Source organism: Squalius cephalus, assembly GCF_949319135.1.
Source record: "Squalius cephalus genome assembly, chromosome: 8".
NCBI lineage: Eukaryota > Metazoa > Chordata > Actinopteri > Cypriniformes > Leuciscidae > Squalius > Squalius cephalus.
The window spans coordinates 14131577-14144305 of NC_137129.1; the positions used below are offsets into that span (position 1 = coordinate 14131577).

The 12729-nt window shown below is 48.0% G+C and overlaps 1 long non-coding RNA gene across 1 annotated transcript; it reads right to left on the reverse strand.

Annotated features, from left to right (window-relative positions):
- Positions 1–572: 572 nt before the first annotated feature.
- On the reverse strand, positions 573–1303 carry LOC307163814. Its single transcript, XR_013822155.1, has 3 exons — positions 1220–1303; positions 770–1150; positions 573–640 (listed from the first exon to the last, which is right to left on the reverse strand). It is a non-coding gene; the product is annotated as an uncharacterized lncRNA (long non-coding RNA).
- Positions 1304–12729: the final 11426 nt, after the last annotated feature.

Genomic DNA, 12729 nt, shown 5'->3' on the forward strand with positions numbered 1-12729 from the left:
ACAAGAAATTTCTAACAGTGTAGGCGTTGTAAGCTCCATATATGGTTATTTCGGGTGGAGACGCATGTACGCACAATCTTCCGCTGACTGGGATTTATAAAGTGAATTCTGCGCAGGTTCTGGCGTACGCACGGTTTTATAAGTCTGAATATTTTTTTTGCGTACGCCATTTTTGGCTTTCGGGCGCACGTACACTTTTAGTAAGGTTCCTACGCACAGTTTTATAAATGAGGCCCCTGGGGCCTCAAAAAAGCGTCTAGCGCTCCATCGCCAGAGTGTGTCTGCCGCGGGTGGGGGAAAGGGGACACCGGAGCTGACCCCTCTTGATGAGAGACTGGCGCAATTATTGGGGAATCCCTATTAAGTGGAGTGGTGACTGAGGCGGAGGGGGACACTGACGCGCCAGATGCACCAGGTGACACAGGTAAGAGAAATAAATAAAATGAATGCAGTCAAGTCACATGTATGCAGGCTACACAATTACAGTTTATTAATATAGAACAATTTTATTTCAGTTGCTGGGTGTTCCAGCGGGGCCAGTGGTTACGATGCTGCAGCTGAGCAGCCGTCTGGACCCAGCGTCTCCACGGCACGCGGCTCTCAACCCTCCAGCAGTGGACGTGTCCTCACCGATGCAGTCCTTGAAATGCAGAGGGAAGTCATTAGTTCAATCAGAGAGGTGGCCAAGGAGTTGGGCGAAATCAAGACTGTCCTGACTGAAATAAACTGCACAATGAGGGAATTCTTGAATAAATAATATTTTCCACACCTTTTGTTGTTCTTTACAAGCGACGCATCACTTCCAAACGCTGGCGCACAGCAGCAGCATTTGGCTCAAATGCCTGGGGATGGGGGTCAGGGTCGGGACCAACACAGCAATCGGCGCCAGGGGGTAGAGGCACGTTTTTAAGCTGTGCCACATTGTGTAGCACAGCACATGCCAGCACGATTTGGCACACCTTTTCAGGCGTGTACAATAACCTCCCTCCAGTGCAGTCGAGGCAGCGCCATCTTCCCTTAAACAGGCCGATGGTGCGCTCCACTATAGCGCGAGCTCGGCTGTGGCACATGTTGTAGTGCCTTTCCTCTGCACTATGTGGGTTGAGGAAAGGCGTAAGCAGCCACTGTTTGAGGGGATATCCACTGTCCCCTGCAAGGATAGTGAAAGGGTTAAGACATTGAAGTACATTAAAATGTGAATGTCTATAATCAAACGTACCTAGAAGCCAGCCATCACGCACAGCACCAGCCTCGAGTCTGCGTCCAACACTGCTGTGTCTTAAAATAAATGAGTCATGGGTTGACCCAGGCCACCAAGCTACTACATTAGTGAGCAACATGTCTGCATCACAAATAATTTGGACATTGATTGAATGAAAATGCTTTCTATTAATGAATGTTGCCTTATGGCAACATGAGTGCAGTCAATAGCACCGATGACATTTGGGAAACCATACATAGCTGCAAATTGAGCTTTCTTGTTTGCCTGTTCACCCGCCGTGTATGGAAACTTTATGGAATCATGGGACATAGCTATTATGCCTTTTAACACGTCTGGCATTACCCGGCTAAGGGTCGGCTGAGATATACCTGACCTGTCAGCCAATTCCCTCTGAAAAGTGCCAGTCGCCAGGAATCCTAATGTTGTAAGGACTTGAAGTGGGACTGGCACGGCGTGGTTCCTCCGAGTGCTCCTCTGTAACGCCGGGCCCAAAAGACCGCAGAGGCCCAACAGGACGGCTCGAGGAAGTCGGAACCGGCTCATAAGCCACTCGTCCTCGTTTGCCAGCAAGTCTTCTTGCTGTCTAAAGATGCGTTCACTCCGAATCCTTCCATTTGCCACATCTTCTAAGAGCGCCAGATCAGCCATTGTGCGTCATTATGCATTGTGATGGGGCATTTTATTTCCATCCATTTAATTGCATCTGACAAGCTACAGATGTCGGTAATAATCGACGTGAAAATGGGAAATAGTTCAGAGCAAATGTAATTTCTTGCAGCTTTCTGAATGGTTGAGATATATACGTCATACATTATTTTATCAAAAATAAAACAAACTAAAGGCATATGCATGAATACCATAATTCCGTAGCATATGAAGAAATGTTTAACTATGAAAACAACTTTCCCCAGTGGACAATTAATCTATCTATCTATCTATCTATCTATCTATCTATCTATCTGTCTATCTAATTGCATCTGCTCCGCCAGGCGGACACATTGACGAGAATATCAGTTTTGTACATTATTTCGTTCTGTTAACTATATTATTTATGAGGATGAATTGCACAACATGCCAATATTATTGCAGAACATATTTCACTTTTCTTTTTGCAAATATGTGTTCATTTGCATTTCTGTTGTAATTTTCGTATGATTTTGTTTGTTTTACACTGCAGATCGATCAAACGGGTGTTCGTGTAGGCTGTTAATTGTAAGACTTGCTTTGTAAAGTCTTCATGTTATTTATGAGAGGCAGTATTGCCATTTCTTTTACACAACGGTCTAAAGTTTCACACACTTTCACGTGTTTCTTCCATCTGCCAACGGTGTCGCCATTTCTCATTTTACCCGTTTTTGTGCGTACGCCTGGGTCAGAGCTTGCGTGAAGGACCGCACATTTTCCCGTCAAGTTTGCTTTTTATAAATACCAATTATTGCGTAGAGAGCGGCGTACGCCTTCTTTTGTGCATACGCAACGTTTATAAATGAGGCCCCTGGTCTTTTTGTTATAAAAATAAAGTTATGTCAATTCAGCTGAATACAAAATTAAAATAAAATGAATAAAAAATCTGATGAGGGTCTCATCTGAACACAGCTTTCAGATCAGAAAAGCTTACAGGAATAGTCCTGCCAGATGTATTTACTCATAACAAATCTGAAATAAAATTACCAGTGTGCTCTAGTTTTCAAACAGTTTCAATAAAGACAAAGAAATATTTGTATTTTCACATTTGAGAAGTGCAGATAATAATGAGTTTAGCAACTCCTAAAGATACTTCAAACAAATCTGTTGACTGGTTAACACAACATAATGCCATAAGTACAAATTTGCAAGAAAAAACATTTATAACATCTGTTATCATTGAATGAAATAGATTTTAATATAAAAATATATACGGCTGCTTGACCAAATCAATGCTAAGACTTTTGAAGAATGAGCATACTACTGCTTCCTTAAATGCTTAAATGTATTCTCACTGAATAAAAAATTAAGTATTTTAATTAATCCCTAAAAAGTAATTTGTGTGCTGTCTTTCTGTCCAGTAATCATAGAATAAAAAAGCAACTATCTTTAATGAAATGGCAGCTGTCATGATAAGAGTTGTAACACCTGAACCTAATAATTGAGTATTACATGTTCCCATGACAACTGATTGCCAGGAAACAATTGGTAAATGCCTGTTGCTGGCACTATAAAGAGTCCCTTCAGGCAACACTAATATGTGTTGGAGGTCAAGTATGTTTTTTTGTGAATTTTTACTGGTGTTGTTGAAGTGGTAGTTGTTGTATTTTTGTTTGGCCATGGAAGGTACCACTAGCCGACTCTTAAGGTATGATGATAAATTGTAGTATTTGGCATTTGATAACTAGTGGCACTCATCTAATATATATTTTCATCTACAGTTTTTCTTTGGCACTTCTCAGTCTTTGTGTCTGTGACCATTTTGGAAGTGGTAAGGTTTATCCAGGCAAGTTCTATAATTCATGTTTGCTAGCATGTCTGTTTGATTCTTTCTTTTCCCTTTTCTATTTTCTTCTAGTTGGTGGCTTTGTCAGGAGTGGTTATCCTGTATACAATGAGGCTGGTTTCCCCATGCAGGATGTGAAGCCACAAAGTTCCTACAGCTGGTATGGCGCTGATGTATCAATGCCCATCAGTCCTCAGAAATCAAGGAGTAACACTTACAGTTCTGCACAAGTTAAGGGTGTGTATAGCAGTATAAGCTATAGTCCTCAAAATGGCTCTTCTGGTTTTGGACCAGTGACTAATGTATATAAGCCTGGTTCTGACTCTGATGCTAGTAGTCAACTTCAAGGATCTCTGATATCTTCAGCTGGTAGTGGCAGTCTTGTTTCTGGTTCTGTGACCACTGCAATGGGTACAAATATGCACATTGAGTCTCTACCTGAGCCAACACAGCTCAACTATGAAACTGTAGTACAGTCTAGTAATGAGTCTGTGGTGTCTAGTAGCCAGCAAATAGTGCAGAACAGCTCCCAGTCCAGTGGCCAAATAGTGGAAGTCAGCTACCAGTCTGCAGTGCAGCCCATTGTCAAGCCTCAGAGAAATAGACTTCAAGTTGTTTCTAAGTTATTTTCTGGTAACAAGCCAGTCCAGATTTCAAGTTCTACCTTTTTGGTCAAGCCTTTGCAGCAGAGAAATGAGTCCTCACAACCCAGCTATCAGTTATGGCAAGCCAGCTTTGGATATGGACTTGTGCCATTACTGAGTGGCCAGCAACTAGTGCAGTCACACTATGGTTCCACAATTCAGCCTAGTGGTGTGCAGTTAGCACAGGCAAGATACCAACTTGTGGCCCGGCCCAGCCTCCAACAATCATCTCAAGCCAGCAGCCAGAACTCTGAACAAGCTGTCTCACAATCTGTTGACCAGTCCAGTGGCCTGCAATCAGCCCAAGCCAGCTCTCAGTCTGTGGACCAGTCTGGCATCCAACAACCAGCCCAAGCTACCTCTCAGTCTGTGGAACCATCAGGTAGCCTGCTGTCAGCCCAAGCCAGCTCACAGTCTGTGGACCAGTCTGGCATCCAACAACCAACCCAAGCCAGCTCACAGTCTGTGGACCAGTCTGGCATCCAACAACCAGCCCAAGCCAGCTCTCAGTCTGGCCTGTCATCAGCACAAGCCAGCTACCAGTTTGTGCCCCAGCTTGGTTTTCAAAAACCTACACAAACTGGCTCTCAATCAGTGAACTGGCCCATTGGCCTGCAGTCAGCACAAGCCCGCTACCAGTCTGTGTTCTGGCCCAGCGGTCTGCAATCAGCACAAGCCCGTTACCTGCCCAGTGGGCTACAGTCAGCGCAAACCAGCTCTCAGTCTGTGTCCCAGCTCAGTGGCCTGCAGTCAGCACAATCCCGTTACCAGTCTGTAGAACAGCCCAGTGGCCTGCAGTCAGCACAATCCCGTTACCAGTCTGTGCTCCGGCCCAGCGGTCTGCAGGTAGCACAAGCCAGCTATGAGTCTGTGGGCCAGCTAAGCGGTCTGCAGTCAGGCCAAGCCAGATACCAGTCTCTGTCTTTGCCCAGCAGTCTGCAGTCAGCCCAAGCCCCTAAACAGTCTGTGGACCAGCCCAGTGGCCTGCAGTCAGCACAAACCCGCTACCAGTCTGTGTCCCAACCCAGCAGTATGCAATCAGCACAAGCCGGTTACCAGTCTGTGTCCCAGCCCAGCAGTCTGCAGTCAGCACAAGCCCGTTACCAGTCTGTGTCCCAGCCCAGCAGTCTGCAGTCAGCACAAGCCCGTTACCAGTCTGTGTCCCAGCCCAGCAGTCTGCAGTCAGCACAAGCCCATTACCAGTCTGTGTCCCAGCCTAGTGGCCTGCAATCAGCCCAAGCCAGCTCACAATCTGTGGACCAATCTGGCATCCAACAACCAGCCCAAGCTACCTCTCAGTCTGTGGAACCAGCAGGTAGCCTGCTGTCAGCCCAAGCCAGTTCACAATCTGTTGAACTGTCAGATAGCCTGCTGTCTGCCCAAGCCAGCTCACAGTCTGTGGACCAGTCTGGCATCCAACAACCTGCCCAAGCCAGCTCACAATCTGTTGAACCATCAGATAGCCTGCTGTCTGCCCAAGCCAGCTCACAGTCTGTGGAACCATCAGGTAGCCTGCTGTCTGCCCAAGCCAGCTCACAGTCTGTGGACCAGTCTGGCATCCAACAACCAGCCCAAGCTAGCTCTCAGTCTGTGGAACCATCAGGTAGCCTGCTGTCAGCCCAAGCCAGTTCACAATCTGTGGACCAGTCTGGCATCCAACAACCTGCCCAAGCCAGCTCACAGTCTGTGGACCAGTCTGGAATCCAACAACCATCCCAAGCCAGCTCACAATCTGTTGAACTGTCAGGTAGCCTGCTGTCAGCCCAAGCCAGCTCACAGTCTGTGGACCAGTCTGGAATCCAACAACCAGCCCAAGCCAGCTCTCAGTCTGGCCTGCTGTCAGCACAAGCCAGCTACCAGTTTGTGCCCCAGCTTGGTTTCCAAAAACCTACACAAACTGGCTCCCAATCAGTGAACTGGCCCAGTGGTCTGCAGTTAGCACAAGCTAGATACCAGTCTGTGGTCTGGCCTAGTGACCAACATCCAGAACCGGTGCACTACCAGTCTGTGGTGCAGTCCGGTGGCCTGCAGTCAGCACAAGCCCGCTACCAGTCTGTGGACCAGCCCAGTGGCCTGCAGTCAGCACAAGCCCGTTACCAGTCTGTGTCCCAGCCCAGCGGCCTGCAGTCAGCACAAACCCGTTACCAGTCTGTGGACCAGCCCAGTGGCCTGCAGTCAGCACAAGCCCGTTACCAGTCTGTGTCCCAGCCCAGTGGTCTGCAGTCAGCACAAGCCCGTTACCCGTCTGTGTCCCAGCCCAGTAGCCTGCAGTCAGCACAAGCCCGTTACCAGTCTGTGTCCCAGCCCAGTGGCCTGCAGTCAGCACAAGCCCGTTACCCGTCTGTGTCCCAGTCCAGTGGCCTGTTCTCAGCGCAATCCAGCTCTCAGTCTGTGTCCCAGCCCAGTGGCCTGCAGTCAGCACAAGCCCGTTACCAGTCTGTGGACCAGCTTAGCAGTCTGCAGTCAGCACAAGCCCGCTACCTGTCTGTGTTCCAGCCTAGTGGCCTGTTCTCAGCGCAAACCAGCTCTCAGTCTGTGTCCAAGCCCAGCGGCCTGCAGTCAGCACAAGCCAGATACCAGTCTCTGTCCTTGCCCAGCAGTCTGCAGTCAGCGCAAACCAGCTCTCAGTCTGTGTCCCAGCTCAGTGGCCTGCAGTCAGCACAAGCCCGTTACCAGTCTGTGGACCAGCCTAGCAGTCTGCAGTCAGCACAATCCCGTTACCAGTCTGTGTACCAGCTCAGTGGCCTACCGTCAGCACAATCCCGTTACCAGTCTGTGTCCCAGCTCAGTGGCCTACCATCAGTACAAGCCCGTTACCAGTCTGTGTCCCAGCCCAGTGGTCTGCAGTCAGCACAAGCCCGTTACCCGTCTGTGTCCCAGCCCAGTAGCCTGCAGTCAGCGCACTCCAGCTCTCAGTCTGTGTCCCAGCCCAGCGGCCTGCAGTCAGCACAAGCCCGTTACCAGTCTGTGTCCCAGCCCAGTGGCCTGCAGTCAGCACAAGCCCGTTACCCGTCTGTGTCCCAGTCCAGTGGCCTGTTCTCAGCGCAATCCAGCTCTCAGTCTGTGTCCCAGCCCAGTGGCCTGCAGTCAGCACAAGCCCGTTACCAGTCTGTGGACCAGCCTAGCAGTCTGCAGTCAGCACAAGCCCGCTACCTGTCTGTGTTCCAGCCTAGTGGCCTGTTCTCAGCGCAAACCAGCTCTCAGTCTGTGTCCAAGCCCAGCGGCCTGCAGTCAGCACAAGCCAGATACCAGTCTCTGTCCTTGCCCAGCAGTCTGCAGTCAGCACAAGCCCGTTACCAGTCTGTGGACCAGCCTAGCAGTCTGCAGTCAGCACAATCCCATTACCAGTCTGTGTCCCAGCTCAGTGGCCTACCTTCAGCACAATCCCGTTACCAGTCTGTGTCCCAGCTCAGTGGCCTACCTTCAGCACAATCCCGTTACCAGTCTGTGTCCCAGCCCAGTGGCCTGCAGTCAGCACAAGCCCGTTACCAGTCTGTGTCCCAGCCCAGTGGCCTGTTCTCAGCGCAAACCAGCTCTCAGTCTGTGTCCCAGCCCAGTGGCCTGTTCTCAGCGCAAACCAGCTCTCAGTCTGTGTCCCAGCCCAGCGGCCTGCAGTCAGCACAAGCCCGTTACCAGTCTGTGGACCAGCCTAGCAGTCTGCAGTCAGCACAATCCCGTTACCAGTCTGTGTCCCAGCTCAGTGGCCTACCGTCAGCACAATCCCGTTACCCGTCTGTGTCCCAGCCTAGTGGCCTGTTCTCAGCGCAAACCAGCTCTCAGTCTTTGTCCCAGCTCAGTGGCCTGCAGTCAGCACAATCCCGTTACCAGTCTGTGTCCCAGCCTAGCAGTCTGCAGTCAGCACAAGCCCGCTACCTGTCTGTGTTCCAGCCTAGTGGCCTGTTCTCAGCGCAAACCAGCTCTCAGTCTGTGTCCAAGCCCAGCGGCCTGCAGTCAGCACAAGCCAGATACCAGTCTCTGTCCTTGCCCAGCAGTCTGCAGTCAGCGCAAACCAGCTCTCAGTCTGTGTCCCAGCCTAGCAGTCTGCAGTCAGCACAATCCCGTTACCAGTCTGTGTCCCAGCTCAGTGGCCTACCGACAGCACAATCCCGTTACCCGTCTGTGTCCCAGCCCAGTGGCCTGCAGTCAGCGCAATCCAGCTCTCAGTCTGTGTCCCAGCCCAGCGGCCTGCAGTCAGCACAAGCCCGTTACCCGTCTGTGTCCCAGCTCAGTGGCCTACCGACAGCACAATCCCGTTACCAGTCTGTGTCCCAGCTCAGTGGCCTACCGACAGCACAATCCCGTTACCCGTCTGTGTCCCAGCCCAGTGGCCTGCAGTCAGCGCAATCCAGCTCTCAGTCTGTGTCCCAGCCCAGCGGCCTGCAGTCAGCACAAGCCCGTTACCAGTCTGTGTCCCAGCCCAGTGGCCTGCAGTCAGCACAAGCCCGTTACCCGTCTGTGTCCCAGTCCAGTGGCCTGCTCTCAGCGCAATCCAGCTCTCAGTCTGTGTCCCAGCCTAGCAGTCTGCAGTCAGCACAAGCCCGCGACCTGTCTGTGTCCCAGCCTAGTGGCCTGTTCTCAGCGCAAACCAGCTCTCAGTCTGTGTCCCAGCCCAGCGGCCTGCAGTCAGCACAAGCCCGTTACCCGTCTGTGTCCCAGTCCAGTGGCCTGCTCTCAGCGCAATCCAGCTCTCAGTCTGTGTCCCAGCCTAGCAGTCTGCAGTCAGCACAAGCCCGCGACCTGTCTGTGTCCCAGCCTAGTGGCCTGTTCTCAGCGCAAACCAGCTCTCAGTCTGTGTCCAAGCCCAGCGGCCTGCAGTCAGCACAAGCCAGATACCAGTCTGTGTCCCCGCTCAGTGGCCTGCAGTCAGCACAATCCCATTACCAGTCTGTGTCCCGGCAGTCTAGATTCCAGGTCTTTCCTAAGCCAGAGCAGTCAAGTTACATGTCTCTTTCCAGTCTTGGTTCCAAACCTTTGGCGCAACCCGGTAAAATACCACTTCAAGCTATGAGTTTGCAGTCTGTCCAGCCTGGCTTTCAAGATCCAGCACCTCTGCACTCTCAGACTACTCAAAATAACCGTTCATCTCCAGGCATATTGAGGTTGTTGTATCAAGTGAAGTCATAGCTGCATACTTTGCCTTGTTTTCTTCATTTAGTGTTTGCTTTGTTTTTGAAAAAATAAACAAACCTGTTACCTCAAGTGTCTACTGGGAGTCTATTGTTGGCACTGCATTAGCATGACCTCACCTTTGAAACAAAACTCATTAAAAAAAACTCAGTCTTTAGAACCAGAATCAGAAGTGCTAAAATGCAAACCCATTTCCAGGGTTTGGTCTACAAAAATATTTCATGCTTTCATCACTCTATAGCATGTAAAGGTCACCCAGAAATGAATGTCATCACTTACCCCCAAGTTGTTCCAAACCTGTATGAGTTGGATGAAATGTTGGCCCAGGAAGGGTTAATGACTTTGGGGGTGTTGGACTCAATCTACTCTGTTTTGATCATCATTTTGAATCTGATCCAGATGTAGTCTTTGACAAATGTAATTTTCTCAGCTTTTTGTTTAAAATGTTGCTTTTTTTAAAAAAAAAATGAAACTTACCCACAGTTTTATTAAATATTTTATATGAAATGTTCATACATAATAGTCATAATCTTAAACCTTTAACTTTTGCTTTTTACTTTGGCCAAGGTTCTTTAAAATGAGACCAAACTTAAGTCTGCTCCAAAGCCCAATATTATGACAGTATTTGACAGGGACATTTATGACCTTGGAGTAATTTTTTTTTAAATTGATGCTCGAGGTTACACCCTGGCCTCACGCCAAATAATGACAGATTGCAAAATTGGAGCATTTTATTCAACTCCAGATTTTGAGGGAGATCATAGTTTTCAGCCAGTTGGTTTCAAAATTCCACTTATTTAGAAATTAGAAAGCAGTATTAGAACATGAATGTGGTCTTCATAAACATTCAAAGGATTTTAAGCCGTTCACCTGCAAGAAGATGTGAAAGAAGCTTAATTTTGTACACACGTGCTGTTTTCTGTGCATCAGCGCACCATTATTGAACTCAGCTCTCTTTTGTGTCTTGTCATGCTTACACAGATGAATACACTCAAAATTATGTCAAAATGGCAGTATCCTCCTAAGCCCAGAGTTAAAATAAAAAGTCTTAACGTAAACATTTGGGAGAAAATCAGATCCATGCATTTGTTCTTAAAGTGAAAGTAGCCTAAAACTCTACTCAAATCTGCTCATGACGGAATAACCTTTAGCTTTAGTAAAGATTAATATACGTATATAATTTATACATTATAGTATTTTTTACCTAAATACTGTTAGGCCTACCTGAAATCTATTTCATTTGTATCTTTGTTCTAATGTATTGTGCTATTACTTGTAATATGTTCATAAGTGTCTTCATTTAACATTACTTATTCAAATATTATTTATTTATTTATAAACTCCTTAGTGTTGAGCCCTGTGTGTTTACATATTTCCTTTTAAGAACTGGGGCCTAATTTTTAACCGTTGCGTACGCACAAAACAGGCCCTGAAAGAGGCGTGCGCCACTTCCGACGCATAAGTTGTGATTTATAAAAACAAACTTGACGGGAAAATTTGCGCACCTGCACGCAAACTCTGACCCATGCGTACGAACTTTTTGGAGATGGAGCAGTCTGGCGACACCAATGGTGAGCTGGAGTTAAATGTCTTTTTGGTCACTTTTAGACAGAAAATCTAAAGAAAATTAAACATACAGAAAGATAATACAAATATAATTTCACTCACCAAGCCTATCACTTGAAGCAAATATCCATCCCTTCTTAAATGTCCGCGCCAGCGAGCGCGTTGGGACATTTAGTGAAACTGACGCAAATAAAAGTTTAAATAAATAAAATAATGATTTAAACTATGTTTTACTTCTGATATAAACATTTAGATTAAATATGCCATTCAAATTAATAGAGTTAAACACTTAAACATGAAATCATTACTGAGAAGTTACAACATTTGTTATATTCAATCAATAGAAATATTTGTTGTGGATGCAATGTTTTTTAACACTTTTCCTGTGGCGTGCTGTGTTTTAATGTTTTAACCACAGAGATAATTGCTTATCATGATAATACCAGATTGTCTGAGAAAATAGTTTCGTGCAAATAATGCCCAAGGCCTATCTGTTTCCATTGAAAATATAAATCAATTAAAAATACAATTCGGCCAGTGGAAAAGATTGAGAAAATTTGATTTATGTATTCAAAAACAAGGCAAGGATAGGCAACTACATGATTTTTATTAATGTAATGTGTCTTGTACCATTAAACGTTATCACGTGGCTGAATAATCATATGCAAATTATATGCAGATGAGGATCTGCATAGTAAAACTAGGCGTTGTAAGCTCCATATATGGTTATTTCAGGGTGGAGACGCATGTGCGCACAATCTTCCGCTGACTGGGTTCTCTTACGAGAGGTTCTCTCGTATTGCGTAAGTTGCTTACGCTACGGGAAAGTCTTCTTTCTTCGAGATCTGACGCCAAAAATTATCCTTAATTTTGTATTCATTGTCAACGCAGTGCGGCAGCCGGCAGACCATGTCAAGCTGTATAAGCGTGCTCATTGGCTGCCCGGCGGCAACTGCTTAAGCCTACCAGTGAGCCCTGCGTGACGTCACACCCAATGAGGTTCGCGCCCTCCACACCCTTCTAACCGTCAAGATGGGTGTGGCCAGTGTGTATATAAGGAGAGCTCGTAGGCTGAAAAATCTGATTTTCTTGTCTTCAGCGAAGCTCTTCGCATCACTGGATCTTGAGAGGCGTTGAAACCAGCGACCAGCAAGCCTAGGACAGCGCCTGAGGAAGCCGTCCGCCTTCGCCGCCTTCAGCCGTCCATGCCTGCAACGCTATCCGGCGACATATCCTTTTATTACTGCTGTGTGTGTTCGTCCTGCGACACACACTTTCTCTCACTGTTCTAAAAGAGCACGAGGCGTTTTTGTCAAAACCTCTCCGCCCCCCCTCCCGGCCGCTCAACCGCCGGCTCTCGCCCGCGCCGCCACCGCGTCAGGGGATGAGGCGAATGAGATAGACACCCTCCCTCTGTTCGAGCCGCGCTACTGCGCCGCTCACAAGGGATGGCAGAAGTGGACGGTCTCGGAGCGAGCTTCCTCTCCCTCTGTTCGAGCCGCGCAAACTGCGCCGCTCACAAGGGATGGCAGAAGCGGACGGTCTTGGAGCTCTCTTTACATTACAAGAAAGCTACTCCGTCCTCGCGCGTCTCTCACCGGCGAAAGGAGAACAGAGTGTTTTCGTCCCGCCGTGGCCGGTCCTACCTCCATTTCTCAGTCCCCTCTTAAGTTCGGGCGACTGGAATTGTTCATATCGCA